The following is a 21,812-nucleotide window of genomic DNA, read 5'->3' on the forward strand; positions in this document are numbered from 1 at the left end:
CTTTTTTGGATGCTTGTTCAAACTTTGTTCCATAAACCGTGGTTTGAATGAAACATTAACATTGATGAAATGCTGAAAAGTTATCAGCAACTACAAGAGACCTCTATGAGCAAAATCATGCCAAAAAAAGTAGATTTCAAACTTGTGTTGTTACAACAACTGTGTGTTTGAAGAAATGTTGCATGGGTTATTTGAAATGTCATGGGTAAGACAGAAAATCTACAGCCATTCTGGCATGACCTAGGAAGAGAGTCTCTGGACATATCCTGGGGCTGAGGTGCACTCTAATGCTTCTACAAAACCTTTAAAGGCCTCCTGTCAATCACAAAGCCCAAATAATCTACAACAAAGATTGAGCTGTGCCGGGGTTTGAACATAACTGCAAAAAATCCCTGGTTCAAGTCCGGAGGGGGATTTTCTTTTATGTCAACTTCCCGTCTATTAACCAGAAATGCTGATCAAAAGAGGCGAAGTCATTAATCAAAAGAACCTCATCTTAGGTGGGAGGCAGCAGCAAAATGTCTTGATGTATCAGAGTTACTCATGCTCCATTAATTATATAATCTTACCCCTATGAATATTTTCACAAGAAGGTGGTTAAAGCAAACATGCGCTGATTTACATTTTCGATATCAGAGAGGTGCTAACTTTTTAAGCTCATATTAAAGATTCTGTCACAGGAGCTTGATTTCAACAGTTCAGGTTGGTGTTCAAGCTAAGTGCCTCCTTCAGGGACCATTGGGATTCTCAGTGATAAACTGCTGGGCAGGGAAGGTGGCAGGCATGTAACGAGCGGACATCTCAAGGGTGGAAGGATGTTCCCTCCACCAGACAATGCATCAGGCTGTAGAGGGCGTCAATCGAAGAAACCTCAAGAGGACTGGACATGATAAACTCACATTGTGTTTTTCATGCCCCCCCCCCTCCCTCCCAGGACGCCATGCTGCACTGTACTGTCCTCAACTTGTTCTGAACAGCATGAGAAATGTTGCTTTACTAGCCCCGCTAACATCACTAAACTCCAGCGGAGACAGAGGGCAAGGCCACAGCCCTGGCCTTGGTGTTTATGGTCAGATGGAATGTGAACTCCGGGTGAGAAAAAAGAGGGGGAAGTAATAATGAGGCATCCCCCCTCTGCTGGTTGTTTGTTTGGACAGACCGGCTGTCTCACAGCACAAGCTGTGGATGGAATACTAATGGATATGACTAATGAGTCTCTCTCGCCTCTCTCTCTCTCTCTCTCTCTCTCTCTCTCTCTCTCTCTCTCTCTCTCCAGATCCCTTCCTACTCGACTCTCTTACTCCTTCGTCTCACTTCCTTCCCTCCATGAGGATGAAAATTTCAAATCAGGGACTGAAAATGCATAATTCATTAACAACTAAAGGGACAGCTGTGACAAACATGCACATTTAAAGACATTTAGGCCAAGTTACAAGTGCTTGACACAACAGTTCCTACTTTGGGGCTTTGACGAACACACCCCCAACCTTTCCTGATCCTGGATTCTAATCACTTATTGGTGGGTGGATGTAAAACACTGCCTTGGTGTTTGTAACCATAAAGCAGGCCCGTCTAATCCTCTGCCCATCCGTTTTACAGGAGTTTAAATTTTCCAAATCACACTTTCTCCAGATTGTGGCGCCCTGAGGGAAGAACAGGAAGACATCGCAGAAATGCAGAAACTCTCCACTGGGCCAGATTAAAACCTGCTGAGATTTACCAAAGGATTAGCAACCCCCTTTGGCATTCGTGTCTGTGTAAAGTGTAGATATTATTCTCATTTTAAGTATGGAAGGGTTCACCCTTAAACAAGGCGGGTAATGGCAGTACATTTCGGCCCATCAGACAGAGCTATACGAGAGAGAGAGAGAACAGGCGTGCATCAGTTCATCAAAAATGTTCAAGAAAGTACCTATTATTAGTACCTTATATTTTATCCCTCTTTCTTATTACTCTGTTAAATACTTGCGTCTGATTGGTTGGAACCCCGAAACAACAGTAAGTAATTCTTGACAGCGAACATAACACAGGGACAAATGGATCACACAAGTCACATCAAATCAATTTGCAGAAAAGAGTCTTATTGACCGTGTGGCAAAAATGTTTGTTCCTGTTACTTGGCTGTGGTTAATAACTTGTGTGTGATTGGCTGGAACCCCATCACAACAGTGATTCATTCTCAACCGCAAATTTAACACCTGGGATAACCTGATAACACGTCATATCAGATCAGGACAGCAGCAAATTTCCCCTCTGCCTGTTGACACTGGCAAAAATGTCCGTTCCTATTTAGGGTTGCAAAATTCCTGGAATTTTCAAAGTTGGAAACTTTCCATGGGAATTAACGGGAATAAACCAGGAATTTACTAAATTGAAGTTTGGCTCTTAATAGGGAACTTAAATATAGTTGGGGAAAATATATTTTAATATAATCATGACTAAAACAACCAGATTTCAGTTGAATATCTATGCCATCACATGCACAGATGATTTCTAGAATCCTGCAGAGGCTTGAGAAGCTTGAGGGAAGATGTTTTTTATTTGCATGTTGAATTGGACTTTTTTGGAGGGAGAGTGGCTCTTTTCATTTAACATTTTAAATGGGACTTTGTTGGGAGTGCATTTTTGTTAATTTTTGAATGGGTTGGGTCGGGGGGTTGAGTTATATTTACCTCAACATTCATTTTTTTGTTCTTCAATGAAAGAATTGATTGTACAATAAGATATTTAACACTTGATAAAGTTATACTTACAAATACATCTGTTTTAATTGTATTATTTTGGATGGATGTCTATGTATAACAAAACAAATATTTATGCTTGGATATGATACCTTTCCATTAAATGATCCTCAATTCCCAGTTAATTCCCATGCAAAGTTTCCAATTTGGAATATTTCCAAAATTCCCCAGCTTAACTTCCCATGGAAATTTACTGGAAACTTCCCACCCCTTTGCCACCCTATTCTCATTACCTGGCTGTGGTAAAATACTTGTGTCTGATTGGTTGAAACCCCGTCACAACAGTTATTTATTCACAACAGCAAAAGTGACGCCAGGGATAACCTGATCACACGTCATATCAGATCAGGACAGCAGCAAATTTCCCCTCTGCCTGTTGACACTGTGGTAAAAACAGTCTGAGCTACTGGGCCCAGACCAAGTACAATAGGGAACAATGGAGCAAGATCCTGCTCTGATGTCCGTTGGTAGCTGGATAATGTATAGTAGATGGGTGGTTCAACATATTACAACCCTGCTCACCCTGAAGGGATTCGTGTATTACATGTGCACTTCAAACCCAATTGAATTTCACCGCAAGCTATACAAACCCTTCTAATCAGTGAAGTTTGTCACCCTGGCGCACACATTACCATTAGCAATCCAATTAGCACTAAGGCTGGAATGGACACGCTAAGTGGAAGACGGTGAAGCTTACGTTCAATTTAACTTTCCATTCAACATCAGTGACCACATCATAACAAATCACGGTGAGTACGAGTGTCTCTGGTTCCCTTTTTTTCCCACCTTTTGTAACCTACAATCTCTCTAAAGCTTGGGAATCAAGTCTTTTCTCGGGAAATGATTTTAGTAGCGCTAATAACTCCCCTTGCTGGGTCGAATCCACTCCCAGCTAAAGAGTGGCTCTAAATAGAAGGAGATTGCATTGATTGAGACAATAGATTACAGCATTTAGGAGGTGCTTTGGCAGCCCATTGGGTGTATGTTATTTAATAGTCCCCTCAGGATTTACCTCTGAGCCATTTAGCAAGGCTCTGCATTGGCTTGAAAGTTTTTCCGAGTCGATAACGTGACTTGTTTTTATTTCTGTTGCACCTGTTACCGGGAGCAAGAAGAAGACTTTCCTTTCAGAATGCCGATTAAAGAGATCATTTAAAAGGCTCTTATACAGACTTCTCCACTGCTCCTCTTTTAAAGAATATTTGAATTTTTCAACTCTCCTCCCTGTCTGAGTTTCTCTCTCTTTTCCTCTGATGACGAGGTGCTCAGGAGACAAGATCATCCCTCAGTTCATTAGAGGAATACAAACACCACTACTCTCCTGTGCTTCACACTCTGAGGCCTGAACACACACACCAAGGCAGTGGGAGCACCCTAAGGACCTCTAATACTCTGAATGACATTTGCTCAGGACACACCACCACAGCTTCTCTGGCCAAAGCTTCAACTGTTTCCTGAGCACTACAGGGACTGTTCACACTGGTTAGGAGATAACGGCTGGAGGTGCTAGCTCTTCTAGGGGTCACCTGCATGCTATGTCAGATTAATTTGCTTAATTTGTTTTCTGAATGGCACAGGCTTGCTCTTAGTTACACGTTCGGAGTGTCCACGAGGACTGACAATCCCAAGAGTCAGAACAAAGCATGGAGAAGCAGCATTTTGTTATTATGCAGCACAGAGCTGGAATAACCTCCCAGATAGTGTTAGACAAGCCCCGACTCTGACCACTTTTAAGTCCAGACTGAGAACGTTTCTCTTTTAAGCTGCTTACGCTGCCCAATAATGGATTCACACCCATTTCTAAACCTTAGTGTTTTTTTCTGTAACTACAAACTTTTAATTTACATTAAAAAACTGAGTTTTATTGAAGTTTCATAACTAATTGTACTTTCTTTCTTTCTTGATCTTAGATTTTTAAATATTTTATGTTTCCATGCTTATATTTGTTTAATGTCATATTTTAAATTGGATATTTTCTAACAAGGTATGGCGTTATGGAATTAACCTGATTTTGGATCTACAATTAAACGTTGGCCTCTCAGGCACCCTGCGGGGTTGTCAAGAGGTCTGAGCCAGCTTCGGGCTGCAACTCGACACAGAAAAGATTCAATGTGTGAGTCTTAATCCTTGGGAAGAAGTTCTGAGATGAATCGAATAATTAAAGGTTCATTTCGGTTAAGACAAGATCAGTTGTGATTCTGTGTCCGGTGGGACAGTAAGACTCTGTGAGTTACGGACTTCACAACCAGTGAAGGGGGGCTGATTATTTAGAATAATCCCTCCTAATTTAATTAAATAATAAGACCCAACACTATTTACTATGTACGTTAAGTTGCATAAGTACACAGAGAGATAGAGAGAGAGAGAGTCAGAGAGAGAGAGAGAGAGAGAGAGAGAGAGAGAGAGAGGATCAAACATAACTGGCAGCATATAAAATGTAAATGTTCAAAGTGTTTACTGTGTGTTTTTGTTGATTGTTACTGTTCTAGTTTTTGTTTTTAACTCTGTAAAGCACTTTGAATTGCTCTTTGTATGAATGTTGCTTTATATAAAAACTGGCCTTGCCTTACATGGCATAAAGGTGCTCCAAGCCACATATTTGAATCAAGCATGGATCAGGTCATTCTCACAACTCTGCAGTTTCCTCAGTTCTACAGAGCTATTTAGCCTTTTTAAGCTCATTGTTTTGGATTTACAGCTTCACTTCTACAACCAACTTCTTTTTAAAAAGGTTTTAAACAAGTATTATATAAAAAAGAACACAATCAACACTAAACCACACACAAACTAAATCAGTGACTCTCTGGAGAGCACAGTGCAGCATCTGGCCACTAAATACATTGAGATGCTCCAAAATGTTGAAACAGCCTCTAGGAGACTGCCACTGTGGCTCCCTGTCTAATCCAAGCATGTAGAAACTATTGTTTACAACATGATTGCTGGCTTTACAAGGTGAAAATGTGTCAATACAGTGTTTACGGCTTGTTGTTCTGCCCCCAAATGGACAAAAACTTTATCAACGCAGCTTTAAAATCCATACTGTCCATTTGTAAATCAATGCGCTGCAGATGTGCAATTTTGGAGTTACTTCTTTCAGCTGTTCCGCACAGATATCAGTTTAAATCATTATGTGTATGGTACAGAACGCAGTGCAAACTTCAATTCTGGAAATTATTACATCATGATTTTAAGAATTTAATGTAAAATAAGCTAGAGTTGTTATGATACCTGACGTTTGAACTCTAAAGTTGAAATTCTGTCGGCTAGAATAGATATTTGATATCTATATGAACCCTTCTGTTATGTTGCAGGTCAAATTGACCCTTTTTAAAGTCTATTTTAGGCAATATATGCCTTCCAACCAGCTAGATACAGCATAAAAATCTGGGCAACATGTGACAGAAGAGGTGTCATGTTAATTTATCAACATTAATTCATAGAAATAAAAAAAATAAAAATGTAAAATAAAATAAACAAAAATCTGTGTCATGTAATGGTATTGTATTTATATTAAGGGCTTTCCAATGTACATTAAAAAAAAGTTTTAACATTAATTTCAATGAAAACGAGTGAGTTATCCTTTTTTTCACACTTTTTGGATAATTGAATATGCCCCGGGTCAAACTGACCCAGGAATATTATTGCTGTTCCAGAGAAACGAACATAACAGGAGGGTTAAATCTGATTGTCTGGTACAGAAAATGTCACAGACATGCAGACATAAACACAAGCAAAACAACATTTTCATCTGCATTACCATGCTTAATCCAGAAAAGGTGTGTGTAGTGGAGGTGTGTGTTTCTGCAGAGAATGTTCAGTATGTATTTTCTTATATTCTTACTGATCTTGTCATTTGTGAGCATCAATCATTTGAAGCTCCCTGTCAACAGTCTACAAATAAAAACATAAAGGGACCTGGTGATATTGCAGTCTCTCTGCTTTGCACTCAATCTGTCAGCAAAAGACAAAAACTTAATGTACATCTCCATGACATGCCAGAAAGAGTTAAGAAAACGTTAAGTATTTGCTGACCTGTGAATGAGGAGAGCAAACAGAGTAGTGGCTGTGACAGAGGGCAGAGCAGAGACACACAGCAGGCTGGAAGAATTCAACATCAAACGCACCAAATTCAGCTCCTTCCTGCACGTTCATGAGGAGGTTAGGAAATGTTTATGCGTTTATTAGAGAATAACCTTTCATTTATCTGCTTTGATTTCTTTACCCGTGCTCTCTCTCTTCACTTCATCTCTATGTCAATTGACCACAGCTGCTCTTGCTCGCTCTATCTCTCTGGCTTGCTGAAGCTTTGAGTTAAAAATAATTGCTTTAGATTCATTTTTTCATACGCTTTGGAGCTTTTGGATACAATCAAACATACAATAATAAAAATTGCGTCGTTTTAAGGATGTGATATTGAGATTTCCGAGGGAACACAATGCATGTTTGGCAAAGTAAAGCAGCTAGTTCAACGTTACAGAAGACAGAAAATGAGGAAAATGATAAAAACTGAAATCCAATCAAACACACCCAATTAAATGTTGTAGCCCAGTCTTACATGACTTCATATTTATTCTGCTTTAGATGATGCAAAAACTGATGTTCCAGCCGTGTGACCTTTGTCCTCTCCTCTTTCTGTCCCCTACCAGCACGCCTGGGGGCAGTTTGTGTTTGTACATATGAGGCTAAGTGTGTGTGGGTGGCTGCGTGACTGAAAGGGGAACTAATGAGTTGACTGATTAGAGTGGAAAGCCTCGGGTTATCATTAGCTCTCTGAGGATCAAACACCAGATCAAGCCACCAGCAGTGCGGAGAGATGCAGGCCAAAGCGAGTGTAGATATTTGTTTTTCATCAGGAAAAGTAAAAAGCGTGTACAAACTTTGAGGAAGTGCAAAGAAGGTGCAAAAATAAATAGTGGAAGTTTGATTTTAGTCGACTCAGAAATTAAAAACAAGTCACACACTCATGTGCTCCAACATACATCAGATCTTTTAAATTAAATTCACACACTAGAGGCGTTTGTAGCTCATGGGGAAGTGGTTTCCCCCCAGACAATAGAGTCTAACCCCGCACAAGAGGAACATTCTCATCACCGGCTTAGAGGTTTTGCAGACAGCTTTGATTGTCTCGGCCTTGCCTATAATGAGATAGCTGCTAGTTTGACGTCTCCATGAGAACGTCTGCGTCTCCAGACATGACTATTAACCGAGCAGCTTCAGGAGCTGGTCCCCTCGCAGTCACTGCAAATCTCAACAGCTGAATAAAAGATTAGGTGCAGCGAGAAGATGAGAAACTTTGATTGTGAGCACGTCTGCCTTTTCTGAAGAGCTGGAGTTAGAATAATTCCACTTAAATACGATTAGGTCTGCAATATTTGGCTCTTAGATTTATCAGTGGTTAAATCAGGAAACTCTTCTCACCAACAACTTATCTAAAATGCCATGCAATATCAGAAAATATCAAAAATATATATTGATATATTATATTTAAGACTGTTGAACTGGATCACCTGGTGCCATCATTATTGTACCTATTGTACTATCTTGATCCATTTCCTGCAACAAGGTCCTTTTTTATTGTTTGGATGTTTTGCAAAAATTCATTCATGCGTTCCTTGAACTGTTGGTTGCACACTTTCTTAGAGACAAAAGAGATTATGAAGCGCATTCTTGCAATGCAAACTTAAAGGACAAGCAACTTTCCTTTTCCTTAGGGGTTGGCTGGACTTGTTTGATTTGTACCTCAATAGTTGGTTGTTTTAAAAGACATTAAATAAGCCAATCAGGAATGTGCACATTGTCACCATTGCTAGTCAGCGAAAGAATTAAGACACGGTTAAACAACTATTATTGTAGGCCCAAAAAGTCCAAGCTGTGATTCAGCCACCTGCCAGAGTAGCTTGTGTCATAATATTATCATGCTCTACTACCTGGATGTAAACAACATAACCACTCGACCCGAGTAATGTGTAACCAGCACAGGATGTGGATGTTAACCTTCAAGGGGACTGAAGGTTGGTGGTCAGGGTGTAAAATTAAGACCCGCCAAGCGCCAATGGCGGGTAAAAAATTAGTTTGGCGTGTAAAACAAAAAACACACACCCGCCAGTGGCCGATGGAAAATGTTGTATTGCATGTGAGATTTTGTTTTCATACTTTGGCCCATTTCTGCCGACTGTCAGGCTATTTTGACCCTCGCGGCATGCTGTACCAGTGTTGTGATTTGGTACGTCGGGAACGGCGTGACGTCAGCTACTGGAGTTCTATTCATTCCCTTTGCTTGAAGAAGCACGGCAGGAAGAGCGTTTCGAGGAAGATCTGGTGGCGACACATTTCCGGCGTGAAGCCACCACAAACAAAAAGGATAAACAGAGAGGCAGGAGACGATCCAGAAGAGGAACAGACAGCTAAACGGAGGAATGTCATTATACGACGTTTCAAAGAAAACTGGAAAATTGACGAGGTGGGTCAACCTCGGTCCTGGCTGACTTACGACCCGACAAACCACTATATGGTTTGCCGCAGCCTTTGGAAATGTATGGTAATTATTCTGAATCAAATAAGGCAGGATTTGTTTTGTTTTTTTTGGCCGGTAAATTTTTGGAGGTCACTAGCCAATGGCAGATGAGGTAAAAAGTTAATTTTACGCCCCGTTGGTGGTGCTAGCTCTGCTATGGGTCACCTGCATTCAGCCGTGTTAAATAAATTTAGCTAAATTTAGACTGTTTCCTTTAAACCAGTCACAATTTAAATTTCTGTTAAGAAATTAGCTGCTTTGGAACATCATTAAAGCCAATAAATATTGGAATACTTTATTCCAAGGGACTGTGGCTGACTCATTTCAATTAACTTCTGTTGATGTGCCGTTGGAAATTACTTCTTGGCCTAATCTCATAAGGACTATCTATTTATCTGATAAAATACAGTGGGTTTTTTTTTTTTAAAACCAATAATAGGAACTAATTCCAGGATGAATCAGTGGCAGGTGCTTTTATTTGGACGATGTATTTGAGAGTTAAAGTCTGTATAGTATTTTTGTCCCGTCCAGCTTCTCTGAGGATTTTCTTTTTACTAAGTTTTTATCTTTTTTAACAACCAAACATACATACATACATACATACATACATACGGGCCCAATAGGATGACATACCATTCTGTAAATAAAACAAAACATAAACATGAAACAAAGACAGTGGGCGCGCAGCGGGGACAGAGCAACATATCACACGACCTGTTTATGCATTCATTATCTACACAGGTATCCAAATAAACTTTGCGTGTATGTAGATGCTAAATATATACTCTAAACAGTAAATTGTCAATATTTGGTACTACATCATTCTATACTAAACAACCCAGCATTCTCAGACTACATTTGACACCTAAAGAAATAAAACATAGATAAGTTAAGGGTAACTCTAGTATTTCAGGTTAACCTGTCCAGCTTCTCTGAGCCCTTCCATTGGTTTTCAGATCTCAGTATTTGGCTAGCTTACAATAGAAATGTTGGCAAAATCTAACAAATGACAAATTTCCCCAGTGGGACCATAAAGTGTATCATATCGTATCACATCAGGAGACACAGAGTCAATCTTCAAGAGCCAAATTTTCATTTTCCCCAGTTAATTAAGTGCAACTTATGAACTATGACGTCTACAACGGGATGCATTGAAGGATGTTTCCTCACCAGGCCTCTCATCTGGCATCCCTCCCCTCCTCTTTTCTTCTCCTCCTCTCTTTATCCCGTCCTCCCTTTCTTTGGAGGCCCTCCGGACCCCATCAAGCCTCATTCTGTTCATCCCACATGTGAGGGGTCAGTGCGTACCCCACAAGAATAAAACCAGCCACTCAATGTGAGAATCTTTGTGTATGTCCTTTCCCCCCCCTACCCTTCTTTCTCTCCCTCTCTCTCACTTACTTGTGCCCTATAGATGAGAATCGGCTCCATTCAGAGCTCTTCCCTCCCCCCTGGAGCGGACTTCTCAGGGCCCTAACAGCGCAATTCTATGCCTTATTGCTCCGGCTCCTCCATGGAGAACAGTCTCGTCAAAGCATTTGTGAAGACACGGACGGAAATGAAGCGGCTTTGTGCCTCGCCTTGACATATAGGCAAGATCACGTGGGCTAAGCAGTTAACAAGAGTAAAGGGCAGAATGTGTAAAATGTCTCTTTTAAAGGGCCTCCAAGTGGCCATGTTGGAAGGAAAATGCCAGGACCTATTTAGAAATGACGCACTTTTATGAGTTTGGCCCTCACTGGCTGTCCTCCAGCTTAATCCACATTGTGTTCGGACTTCCTACTGACCAAAGCTGGTTTCTCAAGCTCATCTCCACCTCTTGTTTAATCTCCCCCCAGCTCTTTCATTAGGACCACACCATGTGTTGATTCTAAAGAAATGAAGCGGACACCTCATTTCGAGCAAGAATGAGCTGGAGAGCTGCTTTTGTCTGCAGCAGGAATGCCCATAAGACAGAGAGGAACACTGTTTGGACCGGCTCGGGTTGCTATACCAGTGCTGAAGAACGCCATGGCAACGCAAGTAAGAAGGTCTTGCTGGACCACGTAGCCCTGATACAATGCAGCCGCTCTGGGTTTGTCATTCCAGTCAGGCCTGACCCAAATTAGGACACCCTGGACAAAAAATGGTCGACTTAAACCAGCATACGCACGAAGATACACTTTATTGGACTTGCATCTATTTCCATGGTAGTGCTTATAAAGAAACATATGGATGTTTGAAGTGTAATCACCAAGGATACGGCCCTGTTAATGATTTAAGTCCACATAGCCTGTGGCTGCTGGATTATTAAGACTTTCCAGTTGTTTACCCAACATGTCTACAAGCCACTTTCTCCATCTGTGGGTTTAATTCTCAGCATTTTTAAGCTTAATTGTCTTAAATGTTTTCATATGTTTATTATCTCCTATCAACAGCCTCAGGGGAAAATCTGCTAAAATGGGAAGAGTAACAAAGAAGCGATTAGGACCATGTCAACACGAGCACTTTGGTGAAATATTAAACTGTTGAACAAAAGAAGGCTGATATCATCAGGTTTGCACAAGCGTGAAAACACAGTTTTGATCACTGTAGAAACTTTTACTGTGTTTTCTGCGACTCAAGGCAAAGTTTTCTCACTGTGAGATTTAAAAACAAGGGTTGGTTGATAGAGGCATTTAAGGAATTCACATAAAACCCACTCTAAACCCACAGAAACACACACCAAAGCTGGCTCTGTCTCGTGTGCTACTGAGACTTTCTGCACAGATTTCACTTCAACTACAAACTTTTCTGCTTTCCTGACTTCTCAAATGACCACCTCACCATCCCATCACACCTTCCACATGAAAGCCATGCATCAGTAAGTTTGCACCCAAAAAAAGAAGCCCACTTACTTTACTTTGGAGGTCTGGTAGTTGTATATATCAGAGCTGGAAGAAGGAGAAGTTTCTCTAGACTCTTTTCATCTGCACCTCTGCCCTGCTGCCCTGCCTCTCCAATACTATTTCTCTTTGTGGGCTGAGCATACGATAGCTGTGTAGTTTTTTTGTTTCTGTGTGTGTGTGTGTGTGTGTGTGTGTGTGTATATGTGTTGCACAGGGTGAGGGGATGGGTGGGTCGGTGGGTGTTGAATGCTTGGATTTCCTGACTCGTGATCAGGAGCTCATTACCCCCCCAAGGTCACTCCAGGGACGCCCTCTGCCTGGCACTCACCGAGACACCAGACAGAAGATGTGAGATGGACGATGAGAGCGAGAGAAAGAGAGCAAAGGGAGAGAGCAGTTAAGAGGCAAAGTGCCTGGGAGATCCGTTGGGACGGAAAAGAGAGAGAGAGAGAACACAGACACAGATAAACAGAAAAGAGAAAAGAGAGACAGTGAGAGATCCAAATGCCAACAGGGAGGCAGATATTCAGGAGGTGCGAGCAAACACAACAACAAAATAGGGCTGGATGAGCACACACAGAGCAGCCAGACAACAGCAGCCCAGTCAAAGCGCACAGAGTTATATAAAATATCTTGTTGATCCATGGAAAAGTGAGTCCAACCCAAGCAATCAATAGAGTATTGACAAACACCAGCTGGGCTCTTGATTTCTTTTTCAGCTTTATATACAGGCCTGCACTGCTAAAGTGTATTTACTTTGTCATGTGAAGGACATCTGATTATATAACATTGTGCTACAGTGGTTTTTCCAAGTGTTTGGTTGATTGATTGAAGTTTAACTTTGTATATTGTGTTTCTTTGGATGTTGGTTTCCTGTTTGTCTAGTTCAAGATGAAATTCACTCTCAGATCTCGCTTTCTCTTGAGAGAAGAGCCTGCTGTAGAGGAGACTTTTGAAAAAAAGTGAGTAAAATCACCACCTTAAAGCTACTATGAGGAAATCTTAGCTTAGATTTATTGTTCCTACTGTGGCGGTTTAGGCGTCAGAAGAAGTTGTAGTGACGATTTGTCATTAAACACTCGAAGAATACTTAAAGTATCAAACTCAAACTTTAACTAATCATAATCAAAGGGTCACTGATGCACCGTGGGGATGTGATGTACGCAGGGAAAAGAAGTCCAATGTCCATGCAAAAGTTCAGCGGTTTCCAATGGTTTATTTTGATGGCAAGCAAGCAAACAAAAGGGACAAAGAAAATCACAGCTCCTGCTGCCTCTCTTGCACTAGTAAAAAAAACATAGGCCCACCCAGGTGCATGCTGGCCATCTGCCACCTACTTACCTAAATAACCTCAGGTGCCCACAGTTCCTCATGACCAAACAAAACAAAACAAACAAAATAAATACTAAATATACAAAAAATCTAAATATACTAAACAAATTACTAGCAAAAGATATATCCCCAAAATCTAACTTAAATTAGTTATAAAAACAAAGTTTAGATAAATCTAACAACTAATACTACTTATTAATTCTAAACTAAATACAAAAAATAAACAAATAGCTCCAACAGAAGTGATTAAGACAAGATCTGTCAAAATTGATGCAAACCAAAAGTTCCTTACAGGAGCTGTAAGTTCATTCTGTGGCAAAATGACTGAATGGTAAGTAGATAAATCTGTTAGCTTTGAGCTAAATGCTGCTGCTAGCAAGGTCACAAGCTCACAACTCAGAATATTTTTTAAGTAATTAAATTCACACCACAAAAGTAAACCTCATGGAAATTCTGAAATTTAGCAGTCAGAGAAACAGACAAGCCGGTAGGATGCATCATCCGGGAACCATGCATATTCAAACAAATGTTTTGATTTCCTTCTGTGAACTGTAAAATAACTTTATAAAGGTGAACTTGTCATGTTGCTGATGGGGCTAAAGGAGAATTCAAATAACTGCCAAATCATAAGGGATAATCCTCTATGGACCATGCATTTCCACAGAGTATTTCGTGAAAATAAATGTAGTATTAAAGTGATATTTCAGTATGAACCCAACAAGCAAATCTTTTGTTTAACCCAATGGCATTTTTTAAGAGCTCGAGGGATCATCCTCTGGGGACCATGATTGTCTAAAGAGTATTCCATGGAAATGTACTGATTCCTTAAAGATATTTCTGTATGAACCGAACAGTTGAACACACTGTTTAACCAACTAGCATTTTTATGCAATATGTAGATCAAAAGGGATCATCCTCTGGGAACCATGAATGTCTGAAGAACATTTTGTGACATTTAGTCAAGTATTTAAGTGATATTTCAGTCCGAACCCAATGATTTGACCTACAGTTTAGCCAACTTGAATTTAGAGCACAAGGGGTCATTCTCTGGGGACCATACCTTTTTCTGCAGAGTATTTCATGGTAATTTATCCAGTATTAAAGTGATATTTCAGTATGAACCCAACAAGCAAATCTTATGTTTAACCAAATGGCATTTTGGCATGTGCACAACATTTTCATATGTAGAACACGAGGGATCATCCTCTGGGGACCATGATTGTCTAAAGAGTATTGAATGGAAATGTCCTGACTACTAAAAAGATATTTCAGTATGAACCGAACAATTGAACACACTATTTAAACAACTAGAATTGTTATATTTGAAGCATAAGGGATCATCCTCTGGGGACCATGAATGTCTAAAGAGTATTCCATGGAAATGTACTGATTCCTTAAAGATATTTCTGTATGAACCGAACAGTTGAACACACTGTTTAACCAACTAGCATTTTTATGCAATATGTAGATCATAAGGGATCATCCTCTGGGGACCATGAATGTCTAAAGAGTATTCCATGGAAATGTACTGATTCCTTAAAGATATTTCTGTATGAACCGAACAGTTGAACACACTGTTTAACCAACTAGCATTTTTATACAATATGTAGATCATAAGGGATCATCCTCTAGGAACCATGAATGTCTGAAGAACATTTTGTGACATTTAGTCAAGTATTTAAGTGATATTTCAGTCTGAACCCAATGATTTGACCTACAGTTTCACCAACTTACATTTAGATATGTAGAGCACAAGGGGTCATCCTCTGGGGACCACGAATGTCTGTATAAGAATCTGTGGCATTTAATCAAATATTAAAGTGATATTTCAGTCTGAACCCAACAATTTGACCTACAGTTTAGCCAACTTACAATTTTATATGTAGAGCTAAAGGGGTCATCCTTTGGGGAGCATGAATTTCCAGAGTATTTCATGACAATTTATCTAGTACAGTATGACCCCAACTAGTGAATCTGTTGGCCCTTTCATATGTAAAGCACTCTGGATCATCCTCTAGGGACCATGATTGTCTAGAGTATTCCATGGATACGTTTCCACTACTTAAAAGATACTTAAGTATTAACCCATCAATTGAACATAGTATTTAACCAACTAGCATTTTTATATGTAAAGCACAAGGGATTATCCTCAGGGGACCATGAATGTCTGCAGAACATCCAGTATCTTTGAAATAGTTCAGTATTTTACTCTAATTTGTACCTTTGGTTCCAGTATCTCGCTCGTGTGTCTGGTTAGCATCGTTTTATCTCTCCACTGTGGCCAGATATCCTTTTAGAGGTATTGTGGTAATAACGAGTGGATAGTTTCCGGGTGTTTGAGGCAGATGGCAGGAGATAACCCAGTGGAGCATCCCCGGGTGCTCTGCCGCAGCTGGACAAACCTGGATTGACAGATTACAGAACACACAATCAATAGAGAGTACCATTAGTTCTATCCACAAAGCACTGTGTACAATCCTGATGCCAGCCTGCCTCTGTAAACTCTCCGTAGTCCACACAATGAGAAATGGCCTTATATTTCACCTTATAAGGCTGTCTTTTCCTGGCTCAGGTTATTGATTGAGTACGTGGCACAAATTCACTCAGCGCTTGAAATACTGCATCCTGCCGAAAAAGCAGCTCTTTAGCTCACAATTATTAGATAACGCATTTCAGTGCCAGGGTTTGTTGTTGATGTGCCATTCAGAGGCTTTCACAATGTGATTATAATGCACTATTTCAATGCTTTAACAGTCATTATACCCCGTGGCATATTGAATAAGAGCTTTTAGACAGTGTGATGAAAACTCAACATTGTGAAATCAAAGAGAAGAACAAAAACAAGCAATAATATATATATATATTTTTTAATCATGTAAGCCTATGGATACTTTTGTTTAAAGAGAGTGGTCAAAGTAAAAGGCCTTTTTCAACTTTTTACTCAAGTTGAAAGTAAAGGCTCCAAGAGGAAAGTTTGAGTAGTCCTCTGAAGGACATTTATAACGGACGCTTCTTTGCAACCTCATTGATTCTCCTGTAAGATTTACAATACTTTAAATTAATATTTTAAGCCCAAATGAAACAAAAATATGGCAAAAACTGACATTGCTCAAACTACCTCTTCCTTTTGGGCAAGTTTTTGTCTCTTTTCTTTTTTCTTGGCCATTTTTTCAGCAGTTTTTATCATATCACAACTGTCCTGTAAGATATGCAATGATTAGTATGCCAGGGGAACGATGTTGTATGAGAAACTATAACACCTGATCAGGTTAAAATTGTTCTTGACTTGTGAAAAAAGGCAAAAGTGATGAAAAAAAACACCTTCTAGTTTATTAGAAAACAATGATGCTAACGAAAGCTCATGGAAGCTAACGAAAGATGGAAAAAGCTGACTAAAAAATTAAAGAAAGCTGAAAAAAGTTAAAAAGTTGAATAAAGCTGACAAAATGTTTAAGTGTACAAGCCGAAAAAAAAGGCTGATGAAAGTTGTAGATAGCTAATGAAAGCCAGCAAAAGGTGACAAAAGCTGACTGAAGCTAACAAAAGCGATCAGAACTAATGAAAGCAAATATAAGCTAACTAAACATATAAGAGTACAAGGCCTAACAAAAGTTTTATCTCTCCAAGTTTTATCTCTTCTGTGGGAAATAATAAGATAAGATAGTCCTTTACTTGTCCAACAACGGGGAAATTTAAGTGTCCCAGTAGCAAAGTAGACAGAAAATATAAAGCAAACAAGAGCCTATAAAGAAACAATTACTAAAAAGTTATTAGCAATTTAAATTTAAATTTAAATTAAAGAAGTAAAAATAAGCATATCTTACAACATATAGATATATATATTATTGGTTATATAGTCTGACCACTGCAGGGAGAAAAGTCCTGCGATATCTCTCCGTGAGACACCGTGGGTGAAGAAGTCTGTCACTGAACGAGCTACTTAGTGTTGTTATGGTCTCCTGAAGGGGGTGTGACATGTTGTCCATCAGAGAAGATAGCTTTGCTATCATCCTAGAGCTAGTACTTTAAAGGTGTGAAGAAAGAAAAATGCACAGACACCTTAAGACTTAAATACACTAACAAAGTGTTTCTACCAAGCGGCAACCTCCGGTCTCAAACTATGAAGCCCATGCGGAAGTGTTATAAACTGCAGTTCATTCAGAATCTGCTTGAGGCTGGCTGCAGAAACACCGGAAACCACATAGACACCAATTCAAAAAAGACGATCTTTGCAGCATTAATAAACATGTTTACAGCCTGGTTCAAAAAACGGCTTGGCTCTATGTAGCTAATTTCTCTATCGGCACACACTGTACGGGGGGTGAATTGTTTTCTAACGTAACGGTTCAGAAGATCTGAAGATTACGAGTTTTTGCCCAAATAAGGACATGACTGACTTGACACATAGCTGTTGGCTAAGAGGCTCAAACTCCGCCCCTTTAAGTCATACTCTGCCTGGTTGATTTCCGCATTTCCAATATGGCTGCCGCCGTCGATTGGCTTCAAAACTGCACTCAGGAACAGATGGGTGATGTCATGGATACAACGTCCATTATTTATACAGTCTGGTTTTTACCCAACTCTGTTTCCAGTGGAGAACTTCGTCTTCAAATTTAAACGAGATCTTCTCACAGGAACTATGTGGAAATCAAATCGATGTCAGCCCAAGCTTCTACACAACAACTTGTTTACCATAAAAATTATACAGTTTTTTAACATTTTCCTTCAAACCAGGATTTAAAGATGAAGCGTCTCTTGCAAGCTTTAGACAGATTGCATTATTAAGTCAGCTTGCAGAGCTCTCCAAATCTTGAGAAGAGTTGCGTGTACGCAATGATTACAGTAAAAGTAAACTCCACCAGCCACAAGTAAAGTACTACTCTTATTAACCTCTTATTTATTCATACTATACATAAGATGACTACTTTATCTTTATGTGAGGGAGTTTTGTTTTTTTGCATGAGAAGTTCTCAAGCTGTTTGTTTGAAAGTTATTTTCTCTTGCATGATTTGATGTTAAAGACAAAAGGATGCCAGTTGCTTTGTCTTTATGTTAACTGTTGTGTGATTTTATCCTGCAAAATTTAGAGATTTAATAGTTTGCTCCCTCGTCCTCCTCGGGGGGAATATCTCACAGCAGTGCAGTGAATTAAATACCCATTTTTTCTGATGTCTGACTCATGTCCAAGTCCTGTGTCAGAAACTCTGCCTTTCATTTTCAAAGGGAGCAACTTCTTTCAGGTTGGGATGTCGCTTAAAGAGGTGATTTGTGATGGTACCTATTTCAAGAGCTGCAGCGGGTATTCAAACTCCAAGTTCAAAAAGGGCGAATGCCCTGAATACCTTTTTTATTTGATGCCGAAAGCTGATTTTGAAAGTCATCAAAAGGAGTGCCTCAATGAAAAATGTTGAAATTGGCGAGCGGAGGAATAATGGAATCATTAGCGAGGGGCCTTTGGGCTGTTTGGTTTGTATGCCTCAGAACGATATGTCCTTATTTAAAGTCTAAATTAAAGTAGAAACTAGAAATGGAGGCATTGATTTTTTGACAAGAACAAGCCGTTGAGAAATTTTCAGGATCACTTAAGGTCAGAATTGGCAGAGAAAAGCAATATGTTTTCAAAACTTCTACAAATTGGGAATGAAAGTCATCAAAGTTCCTTTTTTTCTTACTTACTACCAAACCCTTGGATGTTGGGGTAAATTTGAGCTTCCTGTGTGCAGCCCCACATGTCTGGCATCATGTTGCACTTCTGGGGATTTCAGCATCACCATTGATGGCCAGTAATTAGTATGACTCATACCCCCCACTGATAACGCTATACCATACCACCGCTGCGTCTCATATTCCACTCATTAATAATACATTTCATCCATTTGCAGCCCCCCTTCAGCCCTCCCTTAAGTGTGTGATATGCTTTAGTGCCATCCACGAGGAGCTTCTCCCAATGATATCACTTCCCTCGTTTGATTAAATGAGATATGACAAACGATGAAAGAATAATGAAAAAAAAACTCCTGCGTGGACGGTCTGAGCTGGTTTTCTGTTTTGCTGAGAGCACAGAAGAAGTTCTGAGGATGAGTTTACACAGCTATAAAAGGGTGTGAGTGAAATATGATCGTTTTATTGAATCAAACAGCTTCCTCATTATTTTTTTACTCATTTCAAACTGGCTGCTGTCATTGTGAGGGTGAACAGAGCCAGAATGAAGTCCCTGTTAAGCCCCAATAAGCCTGTCCGTTGAGTGTGTCCAGCAGCGGACCAATAAGAACACGTCAGTGACTGAGGGCCTGTCTGTGCTGAAAGTCTGATGAAACCGAATGAAATCAGGCTGTCGAAGTCTGTCACAGCCTTTTTTCCCCCCTTTTATTTTAAACCACAGCTCCATCGGCGGTGCCTCTCCATCCTATATTCCCTGAAACAACCACGACAAAGTATCTGCACAGATGAGAATACCAGGAAATGGCAGAAAAGTCGTTTTTCCTTACCTTTTTTTTCTTAATGCAAGTATTCAATTTGTGCAACATGTCTGGGAGGAAATAGAGACAGAATTTATGGCTGTGAGAGAGAAGCAGTGATATAGCTGTGCCTGCGCACATCCTCTTGAATCCCTCAAAAACTGTTTAGATATAAGATAATCATACACAGCAAAGAGCAACACCCCATAATAACACAGTCCACGCTGGAGGGCAGATGTGCACTTTCTGCACTGTTATTATCCATACATTTCATTCATCACAGGGAGATAGTGCATGCAGACGAATGCAGGGACAGAATGTCTTGACAGTGTGATTCACAGAATGAACCCCGCTAGGCCACACGTCATATCAGAAACAGGACAAAACACCCATGCACGCACACACAGTGAACATCTGTGGGGTCGTGACCACCATTTATATCCGTATCTAGCCAAATACAGTTTCCAGCTGTCTACAGCACACCTCATGAAAAAGTCAAGTTTATATCAACCTCAAGCACAAGTTTGTCTTAGAGGACTTTGCAAAGTGTACTGTATACAATTGCCCTTTTGCATAATGGGAGTCAGACCTCAGGACTTAGTAGTTTAAACTATGGTGCTGCATGTAATGGATCTAAGCAATAGCCAAGGCAAGGCAAGGCAGCTTTATTTGTATAGCGCATTTCATACACGAGGGCAACTCAATGTGCTTTACATTAAAACATTAAAAGCATTGGAAACATTCAGACAAGCATAAGAGAACATAATTAAAATGACAAATATGATAAAGCAGAAAAGAAAAGGAAAATTAGAAATATGTTAAAAATAAAATTAAGATTTGCATTCAAAGTGAGTTAAAATAAGCTAAGATAGGAAGGCAGTGGCAAATAAAAAAGTCTTTGATTTAAAAGAGGTGAGAGTTGGAGCGGACCTGCAGCTTTCAGGGAGTGTGTTCCAGATGTGTGGTGCATAACGACTAAATGCTGCTTCACCATACCAATACCATTTTAAGTACTACTAAGTACAAGAACCCAAAAATGAGCAAATTAACCTAACTGATGGATGAGAAACAGGAAAGACAGAGTGGTAAATGATATCCAGCAAATGACTCCTTAATCCTGCAAAGTGAAACTTGGTTGAACTTTGTAGTTTTTTTTTTTTTGCCCCTTCTTTCTCTTGGGGAAAAACTCAGATTTTTTTAGTTAACAAGACAAATTTCTCGGAATTACAGGAAAGGTTTTTATGAAAATATTATCATCTCTTAATTCAGAAAAACAGATAAATTATTTTTTTCTCAAGGGAATGCAATGTGTGCCCGGAAATATCCACTCAAACTTTTGCTCCAATTTTGGTCTCCACCACCAATTTTTTGTCTCTGCTGAAGTTACTGAGTTTGCCTGTGTGGGTCAAGTGGGAAACAGCTTCCTAATGAGCATCTTTTAATGACATAGCCTATAGGACACAGCTCACCGCAGTCACATGCTTTTGGAATATGCTCATTTTAGGGATTATGATGTGGGTGTGTTAACATGTTGTTACTCAATAAAACGTGTAAAAGGCATTAATCGACAGTTTTCCTTGCCTCCAAGTTGTGCATACACATGGGTCAGAGTTTGCATATTGGTGGACACATTTTCCTGTCAAGTTTGTTTTTTATAGATCACAAAATGTCCATGAATAGTAGCGTACGCCAACTTCAGGCCCTGTTTTGTGGGTACAGAACGTTTATACATGAGACCACTGGTCTTTTTGTACTAGAGACTCAGTGTTGTCGTCAACAAACCTAGAGTCCAAGTCAAGTCTCAAGTCAGAGTCAAGTCCCCATTGACATTATTTTACTCCAAACTATTGTAAACAGTCCAAAGTCTTCAATATTTATTTTTCTTGAACATATATTTATT

At 39.8% G+C, this 21,812-nt stretch overlaps 1 protein-coding gene across 3 annotated transcripts in view; it reads right to left on the reverse strand.

Annotated features, from left to right (window-relative positions):
• The window catches only part of ptn (pleiotrophin), a 109,053-nt gene that overhangs the window by 58,305 nt on the left and 28,936 nt on the right, over positions 1–21,812 (reverse strand). Inside the window, exon 3 of one of the 3 annotated variants that reach the window (XM_034673784.1) lies at positions 15,676–15,856. The exons of 1 other annotated variant lie outside the window; for it this stretch is intronic. The gene's annotated coding sequence lies outside the window, so the exon portion shown is untranslated. Of the gene's footprint in view, positions 1–12,131; positions 12,292–15,675; positions 15,857–21,812 lie in introns of those variants that run through there. One more of the 3 variants, XM_034673788.1, reaches the window with a different exon arrangement.

This window comes from Notolabrus celidotus, chromosome 21 (assembly GCF_009762535.1).
Source record: "Notolabrus celidotus isolate fNotCel1 chromosome 21, fNotCel1.pri, whole genome shotgun sequence".
Lineage (NCBI taxonomy): Eukaryota > Metazoa > Chordata > Actinopteri > Labriformes > Labridae > Notolabrus > Notolabrus celidotus.